The following is a 23,804-nucleotide window of genomic DNA, read 5'->3' as shown; positions in this document are numbered from 1 at the left end:
ATGGAGAGAGCTCCCTGCTCTAATACCCAGCCTGACTCCCAGCATTCTTTAACAGTTCCCTATTAAAATGCAAACGCCTCCAGGAGGTGGTCAGCCCCTGTCAGCAAGCACCTTGCTTATTAACTAAACCTGAGCTGCTGGCCATCTGAAAGGGCGTGCCTGTTGGGAAGTCTGCTCTTGGAGTGGTGGGAAATGGCAGAAGGCAGGGTGAGGGCAGCTGGAGGACACCTGGGACCTTAGGGTGACTGGGCTCAGAATGTAACAAAATGTCTAGGCCTGGCAGTCAAGGTAAGACCCTGGTGGAACAAATGGTGGGTAGGAGTGCCCTGGGCCTCCATTCTCCCGCCTTCTGGTAGTTTCACTTTCTCCTCAAGTGCACAAGACTGGGACTACAAAACTAATTGGTAAGGAGTCGGGTTGTGTTTTTATTTATTGTTGTTGTTTGGTTTGTTTGCTTGTTTGGTTGATTGGTTTTAGGTTTGTGTTTTGGTTTTGGTTTTGGTTTTGTTTTGTTTTGTTGTTTTTTGTAAATAAGATTAGTAGTGATTTTTTGATTCACAAGCATTCACATTCAGTGTTTGGGCCCAACTATATATCTCAGCATTTAAATTAATAATTCTTTGTCTTACATTAATTACTCAACACATATTTAACGCCTCTCATTGCTCTACAAAATTCAAAGCCTTCATTTCTTAAGCATTTTTTAAAATGTTCTCTGACAATCTTTCTGTTGGTCTGTGTTTTTCTGGAAATGCCAGGACTAGAGAAATATGTTGCATTTTCCCACTTTTGTATGTATTATTAGTCATCATGGGAGAGCTAAACAGCACTCTGAATTGAGTAAGATTGCCTGAACAGTTTTCAAGTATTTGGGGTTCAAAAAAACCTAAAATGTGTTTTGCCAAAGCATTTGCTTTTCTCTTCTTTTTTTTTTAAACCGATGTTTATTTCAAGGAGCATTTATTCCATGTGTTTTTAATGCATTTACACTTAGTTCATTAAAATGCTACTCTATAATAGTTCCTTGGCATCCAAGAGAGCCGTGGAGCCCTTCTGTTTTGAAGGGATAGGTGTCCTGTGCCCACCCCACCCCGTAGTCTGGAATGGCTCAGCTCCTTCCTGGAGCCCAGGGAGTCTAGGACATGGTGGGCCTAACACTTGGAGCCCTTGTGCCCCAGGTCCTGGCGCCATGTTGCCTCGTCTACTTCTGTTGTGCACCTGGGCGAGTTAGTAGTCAGGAAGGTCCCTCGAAGTTTAGGGCTTGGTCAGTATCTAAGTGTTTTGTAATTCCATCCTGTCTCTGTGAATCCTGGTAATGCTGAGGATTTCAGGGCCAGGTCGCAGGCCACATGGCCTTATTAATTATCAATACCAAGACGGAGCGGGTGAGTAGGTGCTGAAAATGTCGTCCCTCTCTCCATTTCTGTAGTGGCAGGGAGTGACTCCACCCTCTAGGAGAGTTGATATGAACCTGGCAGGTAGAAATTGCTCATTAGGTAGCAGAAGATGCTTTTGATGGGCCATCTCCCCATTTTGGGGTCAGTGGACTAGCTCAGGGTGGTCTTTTGCCAAAATAAAATGTCTCCATGCCTGCTTCTTGCCGTTCTCCATTGACGTGGTCATACCAGATGTCAAGAACTGGGCTAAATTCTCTACAAATGTTACCCTACTTAATCGTCACCAGAGTCCCCTGAGGTAGACATTATCATCCCCACTTTACAGATGAGTAAAATGAGGTGCAGGAAAAAGCAACTTGCCTCTGGTCCTTTGGTGGGTGGCAGTGAACGGTGGGCAGGGTTTTCTTTGGCTCAGACCTGCCAGGTTGGCATTTCCTAGGCCAGTCCAGGCCTAAAGCTGGGCCCTCCGTCACCCGAAAGCCCCAAGTCTCACCTCTTTACCAGAGATCAGCCCTGGAGGACAAGTCATTATTTTGATCAATCTTAGTGAGATAGGGAAACTGAAGGACTCCATAAAAATCTGCTTTTTGCTCCTTTTCCTGCTTCTGTTCTTGCCAGGACCTGCATGCCAACTCGATTTTGCACATGCTTCAGAATGCAAATAGTGTATGTCCTCTTAATAAAGGATAAGGAGTTAGTGATTTTTTTAGACTAGATAACATCTAGCCAAGGACCAGGTGAGAATGACCAAAGGAAGCTATCATATGCATATTCCAAACCAGTAGCACTAGACATCTGGATGCCAAAACCCACTAGCTCCAGAGAATAACACCCAGCTCTTCTCTTGGTTCTAACCAGCTGCTGCTTGCCTGAGGGGACATGTCCACCCAACCACTGTCCTCAATAAAAACCCCAAACCCTGACAAAAATCAAGACTTGTGCTCATCTCCTTTCCAAGTCTACCAGATGCTCTGTCTGTAGCTACACTCTCTCTATATGTCTTCTTCAGTAAACTCTGCTCTCACTTCCTGCTGTCTCACCTTTGACTTCCATCCTGCAGGAAGCCAAGGACCCTCTTGGCTGGTCCTGCAGGATCCCCTCTGGGTCCTTGGACCCAACCTGCTGACATCATCTAGAAAAGGGCAGTGCTGGGGTAGGGGAGGGAATTTTCAGGGGCCAATCTCAGCACTAGAAGTGACTCAGATTCATTTGTCCATCTTCCCTAAACTTTTTCTCTTTCAAGACAAAAACATGTGCTCCAGTTACTCATTGTCCCTCCTCAAGTGTAAGTCACAGCATGGGAGACAATCCTCCAGATGTAGTCAGGCCATCACCAAAGGGTGGGGCTGCCTATGCCTGCTTTCAACACTCGAAGTCTCTTAACAAAACCCCGACGTTCCTGCTTCCCAAGCCAACCCATTATGTGGCTGCCTCGTGTCACTGTGGCCTCACACTCAGCTACCAGTAAACAAAAACTTTAATCGCATACTCATTTACTTACTTCTTTCTTATTTTCTCATTCCCCATCAGCACCCATCCCATTAGGTTCCAGGTGGTCTAAACACATCTCCTGTCCCTGAGCTGCCTGAGTCTAGGTTCTCAGACTGGATCTGTACTGGATCTGGCTGCCCATTTCATTAAAAGTCCTTTCTCATTTGCAGCAAACACAAGTATGTGCCGGAGAGGCAAGTGCTGTTTTTGGCTCCTGTCTGTGTACTTCTCTACGGTTTCTGTTAAAAGCCCTAAACTTTCTTGCTCTTCTCACTCCATGAATACCTTAAGAAATATCCCTTTTCAGTGTCTCTGGTATTCTGAGAAAATTCAACTCATTCTGACACTGTGTCTATCTGGGATTTTTGTCACAGAACAGGCCGTGATTTTGGTATCCTTCTTTTTTTTTAATTTTCTTTTCACTTTATTAAAGACTTCATATAAACAATGGTAGAGCCTACTTCTTCCTACTAAATTTTTTAAAAATTAATTTATTTATTTTCAGCATAACAGTACTCATTATTTTTCACCACACCCAGTGCTCCATGCAGTCCATGCCCGCTATAATACCCACCACCTGGTACCCCAACCTCCCACCCCCCGCCACTTCAAACCCCTCAGATTGTTTTTCAGAGTCCATAGTCTCTCATGATTTACCTCCACTTCCAATTTACCCCAACTCCCTTCTCCTCTCTAACTCCCCATGTCCTCCATGCTATTTGTTATGCTCCACAAATAAGTGAAACCATATGATAATTGACTCTCTCTGCTTGACTTATTTCACTCAGCATAATCTCTTCCAGTCCCTTCTATGTTGCTACAAAAGTTGGGTATTCATCCTTTCTGATGGAGGCATAATATTCCATAGTGTATATGGACCACATTTTCCTTATCCATTCATCTGTTGAAGGGTATCTTGGTTCTTTCCACAGTTTGGTGACCATGGCCATTGCTGCTATAAACATTGGGGTACAGATGGCCCTTCTTTTCACAACATCTGTATCTTTGGGGTAAATACCCAGGAGTGCAACAGCAGTCAGACAACAAAGAGAAATAAAAGGTATGTAAATTGGCAATGAAGAAGTCAAACTCTCTCTATTCGCAGGTGACATGATTCTTTATATGTAAAACCCAAAAGACTCCACCCCCAAACTACTAGAACTCATACAGCAATTCAGCAACGTGGCAGGATACAAAGTCAATGTGCAGAAATCAGTGGCTTTCTTATACACTAACAATGAAAATACAGAAAGGGAAATTAGAGAATTGATTCCATTTACTATAGCACCAAGAACCATAAGATACCTGGGAATAAACCTAACCAAAGAGGTAAAGGATCTTTACTTGAGGAACTACAGAACACTCATGAAAGAAATTGAAGAAGACACAAAAAGATGGAAGACCATTCCATACTCTTGGATCAGAAGAATAAACATTGTTAAAATGTCTATTCTGCCTAGAATAATCTATACTTTCAATGCCATTCCGATCAAAATTCTACCGGTATTCTTCAAAGAGCTGGAGCAAATAATCCTAAAATCTGTGTGGAATCAGAAGAGACCCCAAATTGCTAAGGAAATGTTGAAAAAGAAAAACAAAACTGGGGGCATCACGCTACCTGATTTCAAGCTTTATTACAAAGCTGTGATCACCAAGACAGCATGGTACTGGCATAAAAACAGACACATAGACCAGTGGAACAGAATAGAGAGCACAGATATGGACCCTCAACTCTATGGTCAAATAATCTTCGACAAAACAGGACAAAATATACAGTGGAAAAAAGACAGTCTCTTCAATAAATGGTGCTGGGAAAACTGGGCAGCTATATGTAGAAGAATAAAACTCGACCATTCTCTTACATCGTACACAAAGATAAACTTAAAATGGATAAAAGACCCCAATGTGAGACAGGAATCCATCAGAATCCTAGAGGAGAACATAGGCAGTAATCTTTTCGATATTAGCCGCAGCAACTTTGGTATCCTTCTTAATTTAAGGGGCTCCTTCCACCTTGAGAACGAGTCCTTCCCTAGCTACAAGAAGACCTGGGAAGGCATGATGATTTCTTGAATCTTTCCTTCTTTTTCACTCAAGTTTTAGAGTCAGAATCTTGTCTGTTTCAAGCCTCTTCTATCTTTTGTACCTCTCTACTTTAGAATCTCTGGCTATAAAATTATCCAAACTTCCCCTGACTTTTTTGAAGCCTGCTTTTCCAAATCTCAGTTTATGTCTAATGTCCAATACATTCCTTTCTTGACAGAATTGTTCCATGATAACATGGTCCTTTTTTATTTTATAGTTCCTATTATATCCAGACTCCACCTTGACCTGCATTACTGTTCAAAATTAAGACCACATAGCAATTTCATGTATTGCTTCCTTTGTGTGCGGCAAACAACAAATTAAATTAAATGAAGACACTATCTTTAGAGAAAGGAGTCTTTAAACAGATACCAAATAGATGAAATCTTCCATCTCTGCCAGGAGGTGGTTTAGGGATGGTTTTGTACTCTACAAAAGGAAAGATTTGACCATATCTCAGAGGTAGTAGAATTGCTTGACTTCCCTTGCCCAGTAGTATTTTTCTAATACATTTTCTTTTTATTGTTTCTCAAGGCTTCTCCAAAATTCTTCCATGTAAAATCTCATAGACTCACGTATTTCTGTGTACTTGTGAAAATGGCCCGGAGTATGAAAGTAGAAGATGTTGGTCTACTACTACTCTTGCCTCTTCTATATATTGGGGTGGGAATATTTTCCTTGAAGAGATGTTGGGAGAGTTGAGTAAGACGGTGTTTGGGCAAAGAGTCACGCAAACTGGAAGGTGTGGTACAAATGTTTACAATTACTTTTACTGAGTTATTATTCCTCTATCTCTTCAGTGAAACCTGTCTGTGGAATGAGATATACCTCTCCTTAACAACACTCCAGACTTGAGTCTTACTCTACAACTCTTTGTAAAGCCATCTACAAATTCACCTTCCTGTATTAGATTATCCAGGTCCCATTGCTGATTAGATCTAATCAATGTACTAGGTAATAAAGAAACTTCTTGAAGAGAGGGAGCCTCTTTTATTTTGGAACACTGGGCACTAAGCACACACTAGGACCAGGCTGTAGGTGTCTAAAGAATATAGCTTTTCCTGCTTTACCCTGTTGGTCTGGATTTTGCTTAAACACAGTCAAGCTCTGAATAAGAAAGGGAAGTAACCAGATGAGGTTGACAACCTATAGGTAGAAAAAATAATACATGTGTTTTACTATCAAGCAGAGAGAAAGAGGAAGAGAAAATTACATAGTGTGTGTCTGGGATTTCTATACTTAAAACCACAATATTTATTTTTAAATACCTTTCATTAAGATGTAATTCACATACCATAGAAATTTGCCCATTTAAAGTATACAAACACTTTAATAATTTTTTAACACTTTAATAATTTTGATATGTTCACAGACAGGTGTACCATCACAACAATCTCAATTTAGAATATTTTTATTGCCCCCCAAAAACCCTGTGCCCAGTGGCATTAGCAATCACTCCCCAACTCCACACCTGCACAGCTCTAGACAACCACTAATCTTTCTCTAGATATACATTTACCTATTCTAGGCCTTTCATATTCATGTCATACAATCATTACATGATTTTTTTTATGACTGGCTTCTTTTTCTTAGTATAATATCTTCAAGATTCATCCATATCATTAGCATGTGTCAGTGTGCCATTCCCTTTTAATACAAAATAATATCCCATTTTATAGATATATCACATTTTATTTATCCTTTCATCGGTTTGAGGTGGCCTCCAGGTTTGAGTTGTTACAGATAATCCTGCTATGAACACTCATGAGCAAGGTTTCATAAAGATGGGTGTTTTCACTTCCAGGAGTATGTTAAACATTCTGAGGAATTGCCAAAGTGTTTTGCAGAATTGCTGTACCATATTATATCCCACTGGCAAATTTATGAGGTTTCTTATTTCACTATCTCCTTGCCAACCCTTGTTGTTGTCTATCTTTTTTATTACAGCCATCTCAGTGTGAAGTGGAATCTCACTATGGTTTTGATTTTTACTTACCCAATGACTAAGGATATTGAACATTTGCTCATGTGTTTCTTATCCACTTCTACATTTTCCTTGGAGAAATGTCTACTCAAATCTTTTGCCCACTTATTGAGTTATCTTTTTATTATTGAATTTTAGAATTATTTATGTATTTTAGATACCAGTCCTTAATCAGATATATGATTTGTAATTTTTTTCTCATTCTGTAGGTTGTGTTTTCATTTTCTTGATGGTACCATTTTTAGTATATTTTTTCCTTTCAGTCATTCATTTGTTTGTTTATTCATTCAACAAACATTAAACAGACTCTTGTAATTGCATTTCCATCTCTCTATCAGGGGAATAAAAGGGAGAGGGGTGGACTAGAACAGCACAGCACTGGCATTGGAACTGGGAGTTTCTCCAGGTTTCTGGGCGCTGGTTTGCTCTTGTTCACATCCCAGACGTTGACTCTCTTGACCAACCACACATCATTATTCAGATAATATAAGAATATGCATAGACAGTATGTGTAAATCCTATGAAAATCCTTTCATGTCTGAAGGAATTCAGGTTGCAAATGAGCCACAGTGATGCATATCCAGGTCTGCATGTGAGAGAGGTGTAAAATCACAGAGACTTCTCAGATCAGAACAGATCATTAAGTTGTTTTTATCACCTATGTCAGGAGTGGAACCTTGGACACCTGCACAAAATCAAGTCCTGTTACTGGAAACTAGAGGGATGGAAGGCAACTGGAAGCATCTACTGTAGACATTTACTATGAATTCCCTTTGCCTATCCAGTCACAGTACAGGACCTGAGAGGGAAGAAGACACTCTCTGGAAGACTGTCTTTCAGGGATCACCTCTGGCATCCATCACACCGTGGACAAATAGCTATTAAGCAAATCTGGCTTCAGAGAACTCACCTAAGTTCATTACAGGTTGACTATAAAAGAATAGAACTTAGGAACAGCCAGATGAAAGAGATACACCAAGCAAAATATATGAGAAAGGGTGCAGATCTTCCCTCTCCTCTCCAAACTCCTTTCTCTCCAAAGCTGCAAATGGTCACCAACCCAGGAGCTCTCAGGACAATTTTTTTTTTTTAATGAAAAAGTTCAATTTGCCTATTTCTTTTTTAACTGCTTATGCTTTTTGTGTTAAATCTAAGAAACCATTACCCAATCCTAGGTCATCATGATTTATTTCTGTTTTCTTCTAAGAGCTTTATAGTTTCATGTCTTAAATATTGATCTATGTTCCATTTTGAATTCATTTCTTTATGTGGAATAAGGAAGTAGTTGAAGTTCATTCTTTTGCATGGGGATATACAGTTGACCCAACAGCATTTGTTGAAAAAACTATTTTTGCCCCATTGACTTGTCATGGCACTCTTGTTGAAATAAATTGTAATGTAATGGTTTACTTCTGGACTCTAAATTCCATTCCATGGATTGTGTGTCTATTCTATGTCAGTATGTCAGACTATCTTGAATACTGTAGCTTTATAGTCAGTTTTTAAATTGGGAGGTGAATCCTCTAGTTTTGGTCTTCTTTCTCAAGATTGTTTTTACTATTCTGGATCCCTTGCATTTCCATATGAATTTTATGATTTGCTTTTCCATTTCTGCAAAAAAAAAGATTTTTTGGATTTTGATAGGGATCACATTGAATCTATAGGCTAATTTGAAAAGTGTTTCCCTAATAATTTTAAGTCTTCTGGTCCATGTACATGGGATATCTTTTTACTTGTTTAGAACTTCTTTGATTTCTTTTAACAATGTCTCATAGTTTTCAATATACAAGTCTTGTACTTTTTTGTTAAATTTATTCCTAAATATATTATTATTATTGATACTATTTTAAATGGAATTATGTTCTTAATTTCTTTTACAAATTTCTCATTGCTAGTATAGAAAAACAGATGATTTTTATATGTTAACCTTGTATTCTAACTCCTTACTAACCTTATTTTATTAGTTCAAGTAATTATTTAATAGATTTCTTTTTTGTTTGTTTGTTTTTGGTTTGTTTAATTTTTTAATTTTTTTTTTAGTATTTTATTTATTTATTTGACAGAAAGAGACACAGCAAGAGAGGAAACACAAGCAAAGGGAGTGGGAGAGGAAGAAGCAATCTTCCCGCTGAGCAGGGTGCCCAATGTGGGACTCAATCCCAGGATCCCAGAATCGTGACTCGAGCCAAAGGCAGATGCTTAACAACTGAGCCACCCATGCGCACCTTGCTTTGTTTTTAAATTTAATTTAATTTTTTCAGTGTTCCAAGATTCATTGTTTATACACCCAGTGCTCCACACAATATGTGCCCTCCTTAATACCCACCACCAGGCTCACCCAACCCTTCACCCTCCTCCCCTCCAAAACCCTTAGTTTGTTTCTCAGAGTCCACAGTCTCTCAATAGATTTCTTAGGATTTATCATATACAAAATCATGTTATCTATAAAGAGGGATAATTTATTTTGTCCTTTCCAATATGGATGCCTTTTATTTATTTTTCTTGTCCAAATACCCTAGCTAAAAATTCCAATGTGAAGTTGAATAGAAATGGCAAGAGCAGATGCCCTTGTCTTTTTCCTGACCTTAGAGAGAAAACATCCAGTCTTTCTGTATTAAGTATGGTAGTAACTGAAGGTTTTTCATAAATGACCTTTATCAAATTGAAGGAGTTCCCTTCTGTTACTAGTTTGATGAATATTTTTATCATGAAATGTATTGGATGATCTCAAATGCTTTTTCTGCATCTATTAAGATGATCAGATAGGGATTTTTCTCCTTTATGCTATTAATGCAGTTTACTATATTGATTACATTCTTGGGGTAAATTCTACTTGGTTGTATATAATCTTTTTATATATTTATGGACTTGGTTTATTAATATTTGTTGAGGATTTTTATATCTGCATTCATAGGAAGTATCAATCTCTAGTTTCTTTTCTTGTGTTGTCTTTGCTTGGTTTTGGTTTCAGGGCAGTCATAAAATTAGTTTGAGAAGTATTCCTTCCTTTTCAATTTTTTTTTGAAAGAGTTTATAAAAGATTGTATTAGCTCTTCCTTTGGTAGAATTTATTAGTGAAGCCCTCCGGACCCGAGATTTTCTTTATGTGAAGATTTTAATTTAGAGTACCTTTACTTGTTACAGGTCTATTCATATTTTCTATTTCTTTTTTAGTCAGTTTCAGAAATTCGTATTTTTCTATAAATTTTTCTATTTCTTCTAAGTTATCTAATTTGTTGCCATTTAATATTTGTTTAATTCTTTACTATTGTTCTTACTTTTTTTGGCATTTTGGATCCTTTCAACATAAATTTTGGCTACAAACCTATGTAAATTTTTTACCATATGCCACAAAAACACACATGTTTTTGTGCATGTGTCATTACAACTTTACTGTTTAATCAGTTCTGTTTATGCCCCTTAGAAGACTGGGGTGACTTAGCTAAATGTAAAGCACATGGTCCAAATTATTATAATTTTTGTCTCATGGTGATATTAGTACAGCCAATACTTATTTAGACAAGACTGCTTTTTAAAGCCGTGAGCTATTCTGTCTTTTAAAAATTCATTTCCACGTTCATTCTTTGCTACCTTTTGTGGAATATGGAAATTCATATAAGCAGTGTGGATTGCAAAAAGGAAAAACCACAAATTCAAGAACTCATTTTCTTTCTTTTTATTTATTTATTTTTTAAATTATTTTTGAGACACCCGGAAGCAATGAGAAAGAAAGATAATTTCGTTTCTTGGATTGTAGCTCTCCACTTGGACATTTTGCAAACTCTCCTACCTGAAGTCAGACTAAAAAATAAAAAATAAAAAAATAAAAAATAAAAGATAGCTTTTATCTGACAATTATCATAGAGCTTTAAAGGCTAAGCACACACAAGTTAGCAAAACTTGGCTTAAAGTTAAACAACTCATATTGATTTGTATTAAGTTAACTTAAAGAAGAATCTATGTTCCTTCAAGGCTTGTCTAATTCAATAGTCGAGAGATTTCTTCCAGCGTTATAAAAAATGAGAGTTAAAGAATGACACTCTTGTCTTTGCTTTTCATTGAAAGAACAAAGTGCATACTTAACGTTCACTAGAATAGAAAAAGCAAAGAAGCTTCCTTGTTTTTAAACATAGCACTAAATATTGAAAGTACATTCTCTTTATTCTATGACTATAAATCTAACTACAGTATATAGCAATTCTGTTCCCACAGTTGCTCAGGAAGTCAGATATCCTTAATACCTCTCTTTTAGTCATTCACTTAAATGCAGTAAGTCTCTTAACTGTGGCCACTAGGGTTAATTCTGAACCATCTCATCTAATTTATTTTCCTATTCAACTGCAAAGAAAATCTTCTGGCCAAAAGAAAATCTGATACGGATTTGGGTTTTGCCTAAAAGTCTTTCCAGTTTGCTTTACATGTACTCATTTTCAGTATAGCATTAACAAGCAACTAATTGATCAGAAATTGAAGTAAATTGATCTGACTCCGGCTTCCTGATTTCACCTTAAATCCTTTCCTGTCTAATTAAATCTACTAGGTAAACATTTTTTATGGAATTCTCAAACTGATTTTCCTCTAACATTTTTTTTTCCAGGAAAGAAACACAACCTAGAGAACAAGAATAAAGCTTCCATGGAAAGCCCCAGAAGGAATTCAAGTGGAAATACCCTGAGATCCCTACTCACAAGACCTGGCCTAGAAAATAATCACTAAAGGTGATTGCCCTCAACTCTACTACCCACTGACTCAACCTTTCTTCTAACTGTGTGGTGAGTACCCTACCCACAGGGGAAAACAGTGGTCTGACCTGTGGCCTGCCCTTGTCACCCCACAAGGCACTTCCAGAGGAAATTACATTTAGCTTTTAGGCCTTCCTCTTGCAGTGTATCCCACAATGCCTGTGGGATACAATCCATGGATGCTTTGTTTTGTCCAGATCACAGGTTCTCAGTGTATATGTTCTGTGGTCCAAAAGCATCAGCATCTCCTAGGGGCTTATTAGAAACACAGACTCTTAGCTTCAATCCAGGCCCCTAAATGCAAATATGCATTTTTATTTAGCAAGATCACCTAATCATTCCCATGCACCTTAAAATCTAGGAAGGACTGCTAGAGAGCCATGGTTTCCAAACTTTCATTTGTACCAAAATCCTCTGGTAGGCTTGTGGAAATAGATTGTGGGTCCAACTCCTAGGGTTTCTTATTCAGTAGGTCTGTAGTAGAACTTGAGAATTTGTTTAAAAGTTCCTAAGTGATGGTGAGACTATACTTTAAGAAATACTTCCCTAGAGGTATCCCATCCTGCCCCACAAGGACTAGGAATGTTGAAGAGTCTTTAGGATCTAGAATGATGTGATCTGCAAGTTAAAACTCATCATGTGATTGGAGCTACCTCCTTATTTATTTATTTATTTATTTCTGCTTTGCCACATCCTCCTGCTACCTGTGGAAAGTCCATAGGTCTGGTTTCCTCTAATAGCTCCTGGTTCATAGTGATCCATCCTCTCAACATGCCCTTCCCTGCCTCTAAGCTGGAACATACCAGGGTTGGCCAAGTTCTGGCTGACATTGCTGGGAGATGTCGCCCCTGTCCTGCCATGGGCTACCTCCAGGTAAGTCAGCCCCAGGACTGTCTACGGCTGCTCTCTTGCCCCAGGTCCTCCTATGGGCCATTTCGCTCTATGTACAGCCGTTTGACTCTTCTCCTGAGAAGGCCAGCTCAGGCTCTGCCCTTCCACACCTCTAAACTTCATGTGCCTCTCTCCCCCTTTTCCTCCTTAGTAGAGTTGGTTGTATTGTTTTCTTTCTTTCTTTCTTTCTTTCTTTCTTTCTTTCTTTCTTTCTTTCTTTTTTTCTTTCTTTCCTTTCTTTCTTCCTTTTAAGATTTTATTTATTGATTTGACAGAGAGAGAGAGTACAAGTAGGCAGAGTAATAGGCAGAGGGGGAGGTAGAAGCAGGCTTCCTGCCAAGCAGGGAGCCTGATGCAGGGTTCAATCCTAGGACCCCAGAATCATGACCTGAGCCAAAGGCAAATGCTTAACCGACTGAGCTACCCAGGTGCCCCGGTTGGACTGTTTTCAAGAGATGTCTATCTGTGCCCCTGGACGAGAGTTATAACACAATTTTGGCAATGGACTGATTTGCCAGAAAGGACCCAGTGCCAGAGCAGGACAGTACTGAAAATGCTGAGTGGCAGGGCTCCCCAGCCCAGGGCAGAGCAGGCCCAGGGAATCAGTGCAGTCTACTCCCCTGCAGGCAACCAGCTCAGAAAGTGTGCCCATTTCCCTGAAGAAGCATCTCACATCCCCAGGTCCTGTGGAAAAGTGCTCTTGTCATGTGCATGTGTTCAAGCCAGTTTTTAAAGCCACAGTTGAAATCCATCAAAAATGTTCAGCTAAAAAAAGTTCAAAGCGTGGTTTATAGGAAGCCTACTTGAATGTGAATCAGTAATGGATTAAGAGTGCAGATAGATTACAGAGCACTCCCAAGTCACTTTTCAAAGCAATTTCTACTTCCAAGGCAAGGGAGACTATTTCCTTTATATAAAAGCACTACCCCCTCACCCATGCCCCCAAAAACTGTTTCATGTAAAACCCTCCCATTTGCCTGAATGAGCAAAACATCTTTAATACAATTGTACAAATGTGATTTCCTCACTGGTGAATATCACATTTTTGTGGGTTCACAAAAAATAAAACTCCTTTTCCTTTTGGCTGAAAATTGCTTCTGAAAAGGAAAGGCGGTTTTGGGTTTTGGTGCTTTCTTTCCCAAACAGAACACAGGTTTTTTTTTTGTTTTGTTTTTTGTTTTTCTTTTCCTCCAGTAGTGAGAAACTGCCTCTGTGATACACACAGTCAATTTTCACCTGCAACTAAATTGGTTTCACACTAAATTTCCCATTTGGATGAGGAAAGCAAATCTTTACCTGGTGAACTGGTAAAATGTTATCCTGGACCACATTTGCCAGAACCTATAAAACTGCCAACCATGAAGGAACTTTCCTCACAAGCCAGGAACCACAAGGACCTTAACCCTTTTGCAGTGAAATTAGGTAAAAAAAAAAAAAAAAAAAAAAATTCAAATTCTCAAACTGAATGCAAACCATGTCCTCTTGGGGCCCAACTATATCTAGTGGCTGGGTGTGATCTCAGAAATTTGTCCCTCAGCTGAGCGACCCAGATAATTTGCAGATTGCCTCCCCACAAGATACCCCCCAGCCTCCCACACCCCAATATTTAAGAAACCCTCAGGTTACATACAAAACAATGAGGTAAATTCCTATTCAGACAAAATGATGTTTGCTTGATCGTGATTTACCAGACATTTTGTTTTTCTCACACCGGATTTTTATTGTCTGGGTTTTGGTAAATTCCTTTGTCCTGGGTTCCTTCACTCACTGAGGTGCTGAGGAGGAAGGACCCTGACATCAGTGAGATGGTATGGTTCATGGCCTTCTGGGGCCCACTGTGGTGAAAATGAGTCTTTGTGCATTTTGCCAATTTGCAGTGAAGTGGAACCAAAAGCCAGTGAGGTGGTCCTGAATGCTTTGTTCACAGAGTTGTGCTGCCTCAGATGACTGGCAGTCTCTCACGAGTCTGTCTTCTCCTCTATAAAGTGAACACAACATAGTGGAGTTGCTTCTAAGAAAGGTAGTGAGGAAGGCAGTGTCCAAAGCCTATAGTGTATAATCACAACTGCCTTAGAAATTTTCCAGTGTGGGACAGATCTGTTTCCTTGATTGAGCCTATTTTCAGGAGCCACGTTAAAGAGGGCTGTGTATCTCTCTTTCCTCAGGGTGAAGCCATCAGCCTCTGAGGGGCACAGAGGAAATGAAATACCAAGGAAAGAGCTAATTCACAGCTCAGGCTGAGGCAGAGACTTACTCAGGGGACAAGGCTACTCCCTCCTGTCCCACTCCCTCCCTACTTGGCTACTTGCTGGTAGGGATTGTTTATGGAATACAACTAAGTAAATACACACTTAACTAAAATTCCATTGTGTTGTTTATGAACAGGAGGAGAACAATGAAGCTGATGAGGATATATTTACCTAACTGTTAAGGCACTTTTATACATCTTGTTTTCATAACAACCTGATGAGTTGATTCTTTTAATTTTATTTCACAGGTCAGTAGTGAAGTTCAGAGAGACAGGATGGAGACAGGGCCAGCGCTCCCTCCCCAGCTCAGGATGCCTTCATAGGCACATACCTGACCTCAGGTGAGGCACAGAGAAAATGATGGGATTCCAAATCAGCCAACATTGAACAGCCAAACTGCCAGGTATAGAGGAAGGTTCTCATGCACACAATCTATTTAAAGGTTTTGTTCTTATGACTGAAAACATTGGGTTCATCATTTGTAACCATTGTAGTCTCTGGTGCATTTACAAAATATAAACATAACAACACGTTTCTAACTTTTTGGTTTCTTAGTTAACATATCTTGTCAATATAGGATGCCTACCCTGTGGGAATCAATAACTCTTACAATGATTTGGCAGTTAGGTACCTTAATTTACTACTTCCCTCTCTAGCCTAAATTGAATATTTTTAAATGCTTTCAATTTTGGTGTTATTTATAATTACAAAAACAAAAACAATAAAAAACAAAAACAAAACAAACAAAAACCTTATAGACAAGCTAAATCCAATGATGGAAGATCCTACTAGGGTCCATTCTTCCTCCAATATCACTTCTGACACCAAAGGAGGGGGGTCTTGGTTTTTTTTCGCCCCACACTGACCAATTTTCTGACACAAGCTTGGTGTCCTACAATTTAATTCGATTTAATTCTGACACTTAGTAGAGTGGCAGTGAGTGACAGATCCCACAGTTTAAGGACTCAGTCCCATAAGTCTCCCACTTCAGATACCAGTCATAAGTCCAGGCCACCTACTTCTCACCTACTGGCTATAAATCGGGGGTTCCCACATCCCACTCCTTGAGCTTGGCAATTTTCTCGAGTAGCTCACAGAACTCAGGAAAATTATTTACATGCTATTAACAGTTTATTATAAAGGATACAACCCAGGAACAGCCAGAGGGAAGACAGGCACAGGGCAAAGTGTGGCGGAGGCAAATGGGTGGGGCACATGAAGTGACCACGCCCTCTCCAGGTGTATTACCCACCAAGGATCTCCATGTGTTCACCAACTCAGAATCTCACTGAACCCCACAGTTTAAGGGGACTTATGGAGGTTCCATCATATAAGCAAGATGGATTAAATCACTGGCCATTGGCAATGAATCCCAGCCCTTCTTTTCTCCCAGGAAGTTAGAGAGGAGGAGGTAAGGTTGAAAGTTCCAACCCTCTAAGCCTGAGTTGGTCTCTTTGTTGACCGTCTTCCTTCCCAACCGTAGCTAGGAGCTGTCAGGTACCAGTCGTCCCACAGCATGCAAACACTCTCATCATTCCAGAGATAACTTCGAAGCTCTCTGGCAGGAACCGGGGGTGAAGACCACATATATATCACAATATCACAGGATATTTACATAGTAATTAGGATGAAAATGTACAATGGGACACAAGTACTGGCATTAAAAATTCATATTATAGAAAACTACCTATGAGCATGGGAAAATGGTCATGAATACTAAATAGACAGTAAGCTATCAAGGCTATAAAATCTGTAAATGTCTATGTGATACAAGCACACAAGGAGCAGTTTTTGTTTGCTTTTTAAAATAATCGTCCTTTTCCGTGTTTCTCCAGTTTTCTACATTGAAGATGCCTGAGTTTTGAATCAGGGGAGACTCATTATTATTTTTTTAAGATGTTATTTATTTATTTGACAGAGAGAGAGAGAGATAACAAGTAGGTAGAGAGGGAGGCAGAGAGAGGGGGAAGCAGGTTCCCTGCTGAGCAGAGAGCCTGATGAGGGGCTCAATCCCAGGACTCTGAGATCATGACCTGAGCCGAAGGCAGAGGCTTAATCCGCTGAGCCACCCAGGGGCCCCTCTTTATTATTTTTTTAAAGATTTTATTTATTTATTTGACAGAGAGAGACACAGCAAGAAAGGGAACACAAACAGGGAGAGCAGGAGAGGGAGAAGCAGGCTTTCCGCTGAGCAGGGAGCCCGATTCGATGCAGTGCTTGATCCCAGGACCCTGAGATCATGACCTGAGGCGAAGGCAGCTGCTTAATGACTGAGCCACCCAGGTGCCCCAGACCCATTCTTAAATAACAAAACCAAAACTTCATTTACTCTTTTAATTAATTTATTTATTTGACAGAGAGAGACATAGTGAGAGAGGGAACACAGACAGGGTGAGTGGGAGAGGGAGAAGCAGGCTTCCCACTGAGCAGGGAACCTGATGCAGGGCTTGATCCCAGGACCCCAGGATCATGACCTGAGCCTAAGGCAGATGCTTAAAGACTGAGCCACCCAGGCACCCCAAAACTGAAACTTAAATTGCACACATCCTTAGGTATGATTTTACAAATCTCCCTTTGGGTACCAGGAAGTTCCCACATTGTCAGAGCTAGCCTGACAGTCTGGGAACATGCTGGCACCCCAGAATGGTGCCCTGATTTCCTCCTGACCAGCCCTCGCAACATGCCACCGCAACACTGAAGGATTCTCTTCCCCCAACTTCTTTACCTCATGTTGGAATTCTCCTCCTGCAAAAGAACATGCAAAGACCAGTTAAAACTACAATATAGCCAATATATCTATTTTCATTTTCTATCTTCCTTCTCTGGTAAGATAAACTGTGCATGAAGAATGAAGGATTAAAGCATTTTAAAAGTATATGAGGAATGAAAAATTACATACTAGTTGTGCTTGTCTGTGTGTTGTGAGAGAGTGGTTGGGAAGGGGTTGACTTGCATTATCTACAGAATTATCTCAGTTTCCTCTCACTGTGAATGGATCAGACACTATGTTCTAGTGAGCTAAGTTTAGTTTAGAAGGTCATGGCTTTTATAATTATATGAATGAAGGAAGTGCAATTAACTCTTCTAAGTATCTGTATTTCTTAACTGAATTTTTTATAGCTCTTTAAAATGTAACTCATGGGGTGCCTGGGTGGCTCAGTCACTTAAGCATCTGTCTTTTCAGCTCAGGTCCTGATCCTGGGGTCCTGGGATGGAGTTCCACATCGGGCTCCCTGCTCAGTGGAGAGCCTTCTTCTCCCTCTGCCCCTCCCCCTGCTTTTGTGTGTTCTCTCTTTCTCTCTCTCTCTCTGCCAAAGAAATTTTTAAAATCCTTAAAAAAAATAAAATGTACATTCTAATATCTGTTGCTTAAACTTAAAATTTAAACAGTTTTAGCAAAATAAGATTCCTTCTCATGATCTATGAAGCCTACATAGAAGGACTTCTACAGATCTGAAAATCTTTTTAAAAATCATCACCATCTTTACCACTAGGTAAGAAAATCTATGGTATGAACTTCTTTTATTTGTTCTCTTGAATTATGAGGTTGCAGAATTTTCACACTAAATTCATAATTCATTTTCTCCAGGTCCTTAGATGTTGGAAAGAAATGTTTCTGTTGTGGAATTCTGTCTCTATCAAGACTTTACAATGTTCATGGTTCCAGGAATTTAAAAATATGCACTGTCCCTTTAAAAGAAACATTTTGATCCTTTAAATCCATACCAAGTCTCTTTTTGCCTCTGTCAAAAGCTGGTTAGCCTCCAAGGAACAGCAATTTCATTCTGGCAGAATATTGTAAAGATCTTTTGCAAAGCTTATTGCAAATATTTTCATCCATTCTCGCCATTCAAAGCTCCACAGAACTCAAAGGTGGCTACAGCCCCATCCTGTAGAGGACCATGATGGATCCCAGAGACAGGCTGAGAACCAACTAGCAAATCCAAAGCAGCGGGAGCCTACAATTCTACCACCATCACAAGGTTAAACCTTTCCAAGTGCAACCTATCTGTCTTTCCCATTGTTCAGACTGATTCCACGTGGACTTTGAGAAGACCATGTTCAGTGTAAATGTGATTTAAACTTCCATCTGTGAAAGCAATTCAACAACGCATTCTGGTTTTAAATTCTTGTGTTGAAACAAAAGCAAGTCCCCATCCCATCGGTGAGTTATCCGTTCTTTTTCTCTTCGCTAAAATGCGGGAAGAGGACCGCTGAAGAAGGGAAAGGGAGCGAATAGTGCTATCAGGTGTCACTGTTCATGTGTGAGTTACAGGGAGCTCTAAACCTTCCCAAACCAGAAATGCTTTCTGAATTGGAGGGCTGGATACAGTTGGAATCCAGTGTTCCCTCAGCCCCTTACTTGGGAAGGCGGGTGCAGAGAGTGAGAGAAGAAATCTTTGGGGGAGGACATTTTTTTTTCTTTTTTATAGAAAATCCATAAATATTTTTCATTTTTACATATTTTACATAACAAAAATACTAAATGTTAATTGCATATTTAAGCAAAAGAATTATTGAGAAGGAGTAAAAAAATATGTAAAATCTTACCACCCAGAGACATGCAGAATGAATATTTTGGTCTATTTCTTTCACATTATTCTATAACAGTTTGCCTATCTGTGCATCTACTGCTTGGGTTCAGTTTGCTTCACCAACTTCAGGTGTGAACAAAATTCTGTTTTCTTTTCTTTCTTTCTTTTTTTTTTTTTTAATTATTCTTAGATAGGAAAAAAAATAAGCACCTTGCTCCTGAACTAACCAATGACTCTGGCATCTCCTCTACTAAATAGTTTTGACATTCCCTGCAATCTGAGCCATGTAGGAGGACAAAGTGGGTATGAGTCATGGACACACAGAGTCACAACTGAATAGTCTTCCTCCAGTCTACTGGCCCCATGACCAGCCATGTTGCCCCCATGCCCTGAATGGCTTAAGCTCTCCATATAGCCGGCTGTGATCATTCTCAGTGGGGCACCGTGGTTTCCATTCAGGTCTTAGGGGTTCAGCTTCTGTAACCTGTTCCAAGATGATGGCATCTGGAATTTTATGGGCCAGATTCAGCCTTCACTCTGAACGCTTGGGCTCTGATTTGACCCTTATGTATTTAGTAATTGGTGATTATTCTATTATTCACATATAATGATTTACTCAGCCTTTCTCCTATTGGATACTTAGAGCTTTTATTTCTATTTCCCCAATGTTATAAATAACTGTAATGAATATTTTGTTCATATGTCTTTGAACACATCTCTGATTACTTTCTAAGGGTGGAATTACTGGGTCAAAGTATGTGAACATTTTAAAGCTCTTTTATATATAATATAAAGTTGCATAGTAGACTCTTCCAGTTAAAATCATAGTGAGATATCACTTCACACCTGATGGAATGGCTATCATCACCAAGACAAGAGACGGCAAGTGTTGGCAAGGGTGAGGCAAAAAAAGAAGACTTGTGCATTGTTGGTGGGATTGTAAATTGGTACACTCACTGTGGAAAGCAATATGGAGGTTCTTCAAAGAACTGAAAAGAGAACTTCCATATGATCCAACAATTCTCCTTCCGGGTATGTATCCAAAGGAAACAGAATCACTGTCTTTAAAAGATGTCTCTACTCCCATGTTCACCACAGCATAATTTATAAGGGACAAGACATGGAAACAACCTTAGCATCTTAGTGAAAATGCGATCTTACATATAATGGAATGTTATTTAGCCATTAAAAAAAAAAAAAAAGAATATCCTGCTATTTTCAACAACATGGATTAACCTTGAAGATATTAGGCTTTAAGTGATATAAGTCAGTCAGAGAAAGATGAATACCATACAATTTCACTCATATATGGAGTGTTAAAAAGAAAGAACTGAGCTCATACATACAGAGAACAGATCCGTGATTGCCAGAGGGATGGGGGCACAGGGGATAGGTGTAATGGATGAAAGTGGCAAAGGGTACAAACTTGCAGTTATAAAATGAAAAAGTCCTAGGGATGTAATGTATAGTGTGGTGAGAATAGTTAACAATACATATTTCTAACTGAATGAAGCAATGGCTGATGTGGCTAACAGAGTAGAGCCTAAAAGTTCTCATCACAAGGAGAAAAAAACTATAACTGAGTGTGGTGATGGATGTTAACTAAACTTATTATTGTGATCATCTCACAATATATACCTATATCAAATCATTATGTTGTACACCTAAAACTAACACAATGTTATATGCTAATTATATCCCAGTTAAATAGTAGAAGATAATATACCATATGAGCAATATTAGAATAATGATAATATTAGTGACAATGGAAATGGGAAATAAAATATTTTTTTTTAAAAAGAAGGAACAAATGAGAGAAAAAGAACATACTTGTGGTAGCACAAAAATCAAACACAAAAGCAGTGGGGTCTAAGTCCCCACAGGTAGGATTGATGTGACCAAAAGGAACTGGTAAAAGAAATGCTGTAACAGTTATATTTACATTGCTTTATACTTTGTGTAGGTGCTCATCTCATTGAAAAAGGCAATTTAACAGGGATTTGACTATAGTAATCTCAAAAAAAAAAAAATCTCCCAAATTTTTATGTAAGAATGTACCTCTTACTCAACCTCTTATTAGTAATATCTAATGTTAGCATAATCAACAAACTTTGCCAACTGAGTATTTGAAAATTGGTGTCTTACTGTTTCAGTTTGCATTCTTTAATTTCACAGTAAAAAAGAAAAGTCAGTATTTTTAGTATGGACTATAGGATATCTTTTTTCTGTGACTTCTGTGTCCCTGTGTAAAGGCAGAGTTCTCTCGTGCTCCATATTGTAGGGGATAGACTACTATCTGATTGGGGACCCATATTGAGGGTCCCAATCAGCACTCTGAAAGATAAAGACACCAAATACCAAATACCTGGGGGGAAAAAGAAATGACACCTATTTTACGTTTTCCTCTATTTGCTGACTGAGCTATTTATTCTGGGTTGCAAAAGGAAGCTGTTTTTGACATTTTTAGCTGGGAATTCTGGTTTATCAATTTTTAAACTTTTATTGTATTTTCTTCCTAGGTTTGTCTTCTGATCGAAAAAATATATATGGCTAAGAATTACTCCCAGTACAAGATAATGAAGTCATACCAATTCACACAGGGAATCAGAAAATTCAGCTTTTTCCAGTGGTTGCAAATTTACGTCATTTTTGCCAAGTGCTATGACCCAAGAAACTAAAACTTTGCCTGGCACCATGAAGATTTGATCCTGGCCTTTCTGTAGATGATCATGTAAAACTGTTCAGAGACATAAAACTCTTCTGGGATCTTACTCTGGGCTTCTGGTCTTACTCATTGACCATTTTGTAGTATTCTTTATTAAAAAAATAAAATGTCAGAAGCCAGTGAAGAGAATTTTAAAAGTAATGAAAATACTGTTTTGTAATAAAAGAAGATTTTCAAACTCTGGGGAATTTTCCTAGATATTGCCAGGTCCAACTGAAAAGCCAATATTCCAGAAAAAAAAAAAAAAAAAACACAAAGTTCCACCTTTAGAAGGGTGTTTTAAATCTTGAGCCTAAGTTTTATTTCATTGTTTTGCTTTTTTTGAGGTTCAAGTTTTTCTGAAAGGTAAAATAAAGAAAGGAGTCTTTAGAACCCTGAGAAGTTCACACAACCAAAGATGGTCACTTTTTTATTGGGGAGATTCATTACTTGGATTTTTCACTTTAAGTTCAACTAGACCTTCCACTTATAGACTTCAAACTTCCAATAGTTTGTTGTTGTTATTTATTGTTACTGTCTCTTCATCTGCCACAAACATTAATACATGGCCCAATTCCAAGCAGCCCCTTGTTAAAGGAACTTAATCAAATGAAAAAACAAACCAAAGGATTATGAATTATAGGGAACCTCTCTAAGAAACATAGAGTCCCAGCATTAGAAACAACATGGAAATAGATCATAGAATCCTGTCAAGTATTCCAAATCTAATTTATGTGGTCAATAATGTAATTCTTTCCATCTATGCAAGAAACTTATCCACCACACTCTTGTGACTATATAGTTCGAATACAATTTCTCCTCTAACCATGCTCCGATTAAAATGTAACACATGTCTATAGCAAGCATTAAATCGAAAGACAAAGTACAGGAAATTATTTTCATGTGTTGCCCATGCTTGAAAAGGACAGAAAAGAGGAAACTTTGTCAGTGCTGTCTTATTCCTTCAAGGCTCAGTATGAAGAGCCACGCCTATTCTTGACCTCCTCTCTACTCTTCTTGAGAAATGATACGATCTCAATTTATTCCTCCTCTCAGGTAAACCATGAGGTTTGTATTTGCCAAATGGTATTGAAATAGATTTTCTCATATGAAAGTAAAAATGAAGAATATTTATGTGTGTGGTCTTCCCATCAATGTAATTATAACCAGAAACAAAATATAAAGTGCTACTACAAGTTTTAACTGCCTTCACCAATTTCTCAATAAAAGCAGGAATCTCCTAGAAGAAGATATATATTCTGGAAGGACTGAACATGCTCTAAGAAGGAAGGAAAACACAATTGCCTATAAAACCAACATGAGCATCAACTTCACCCTCTCAAACATGGTGTGTTAGAGCCCATGCTGTGGACAAGGGCTACTTGCTTGGTAGGTGAGAATAGCTCCTCAGCTTGGCCCTGCCGTGAAACACAACCTGTCATCTCCATTTGGTAGATCAGCTTCCAATTTATCTAAATGGGAGCTCAGAGGTATTGAGTAACCTTCTTGAGGTATATAGGCATTGTTAGTTTGGGGGGTTCTAATATTCATTTGTGAAAAAGGCAAAACTTCCATTTACTGAGACACTCCGTGAATTGAAAAAAGATTGGTTTTTGTTCCTCCCATGTACGTAATAGAGTTAGATACTCCTCTCATGAGATGAACATTATTGATATATATGAATATATATGAATACTTTAAATGACCCAGACACTCCTTTACGTGC

At 38.8% G+C, this 23,804-nt stretch overlaps 1 long non-coding RNA gene across 2 annotated transcripts; it reads left to right on the top strand.

Moving 5' to 3' along the window:
* The first annotated feature begins 161 nt into the window (after nucleotides 1-161).
* On the top strand, nucleotides 162-19,083 carry LOC131819778 (uncharacterized). 2 transcript variants are annotated; one of them, XR_009349326.1, is made up of 4 exons: nucleotides 162-288; nucleotides 3,821-3,948; nucleotides 11,555-11,729; nucleotides 18,696-19,083. It is a non-coding gene; the product is annotated as an uncharacterized LOC131819778 (long non-coding RNA). The 2 variants fall into 2 exon arrangements; XR_009349327.1 differs by lacking the exon at nucleotides 3,821-3,948.
* Nucleotides 19,084-23,804: the final 4,721 nt, after the last annotated feature.

This window comes from Mustela lutreola, chromosome 1 (assembly GCF_030435805.1).
Source record: "Mustela lutreola isolate mMusLut2 chromosome 1, mMusLut2.pri, whole genome shotgun sequence".
NCBI classification, from domain to species: Eukaryota; Metazoa; Chordata; class Mammalia; order Carnivora; family Mustelidae; genus Mustela; species Mustela lutreola.
This window is presented reverse-complemented; position numbering and strand designations above follow the sequence as displayed.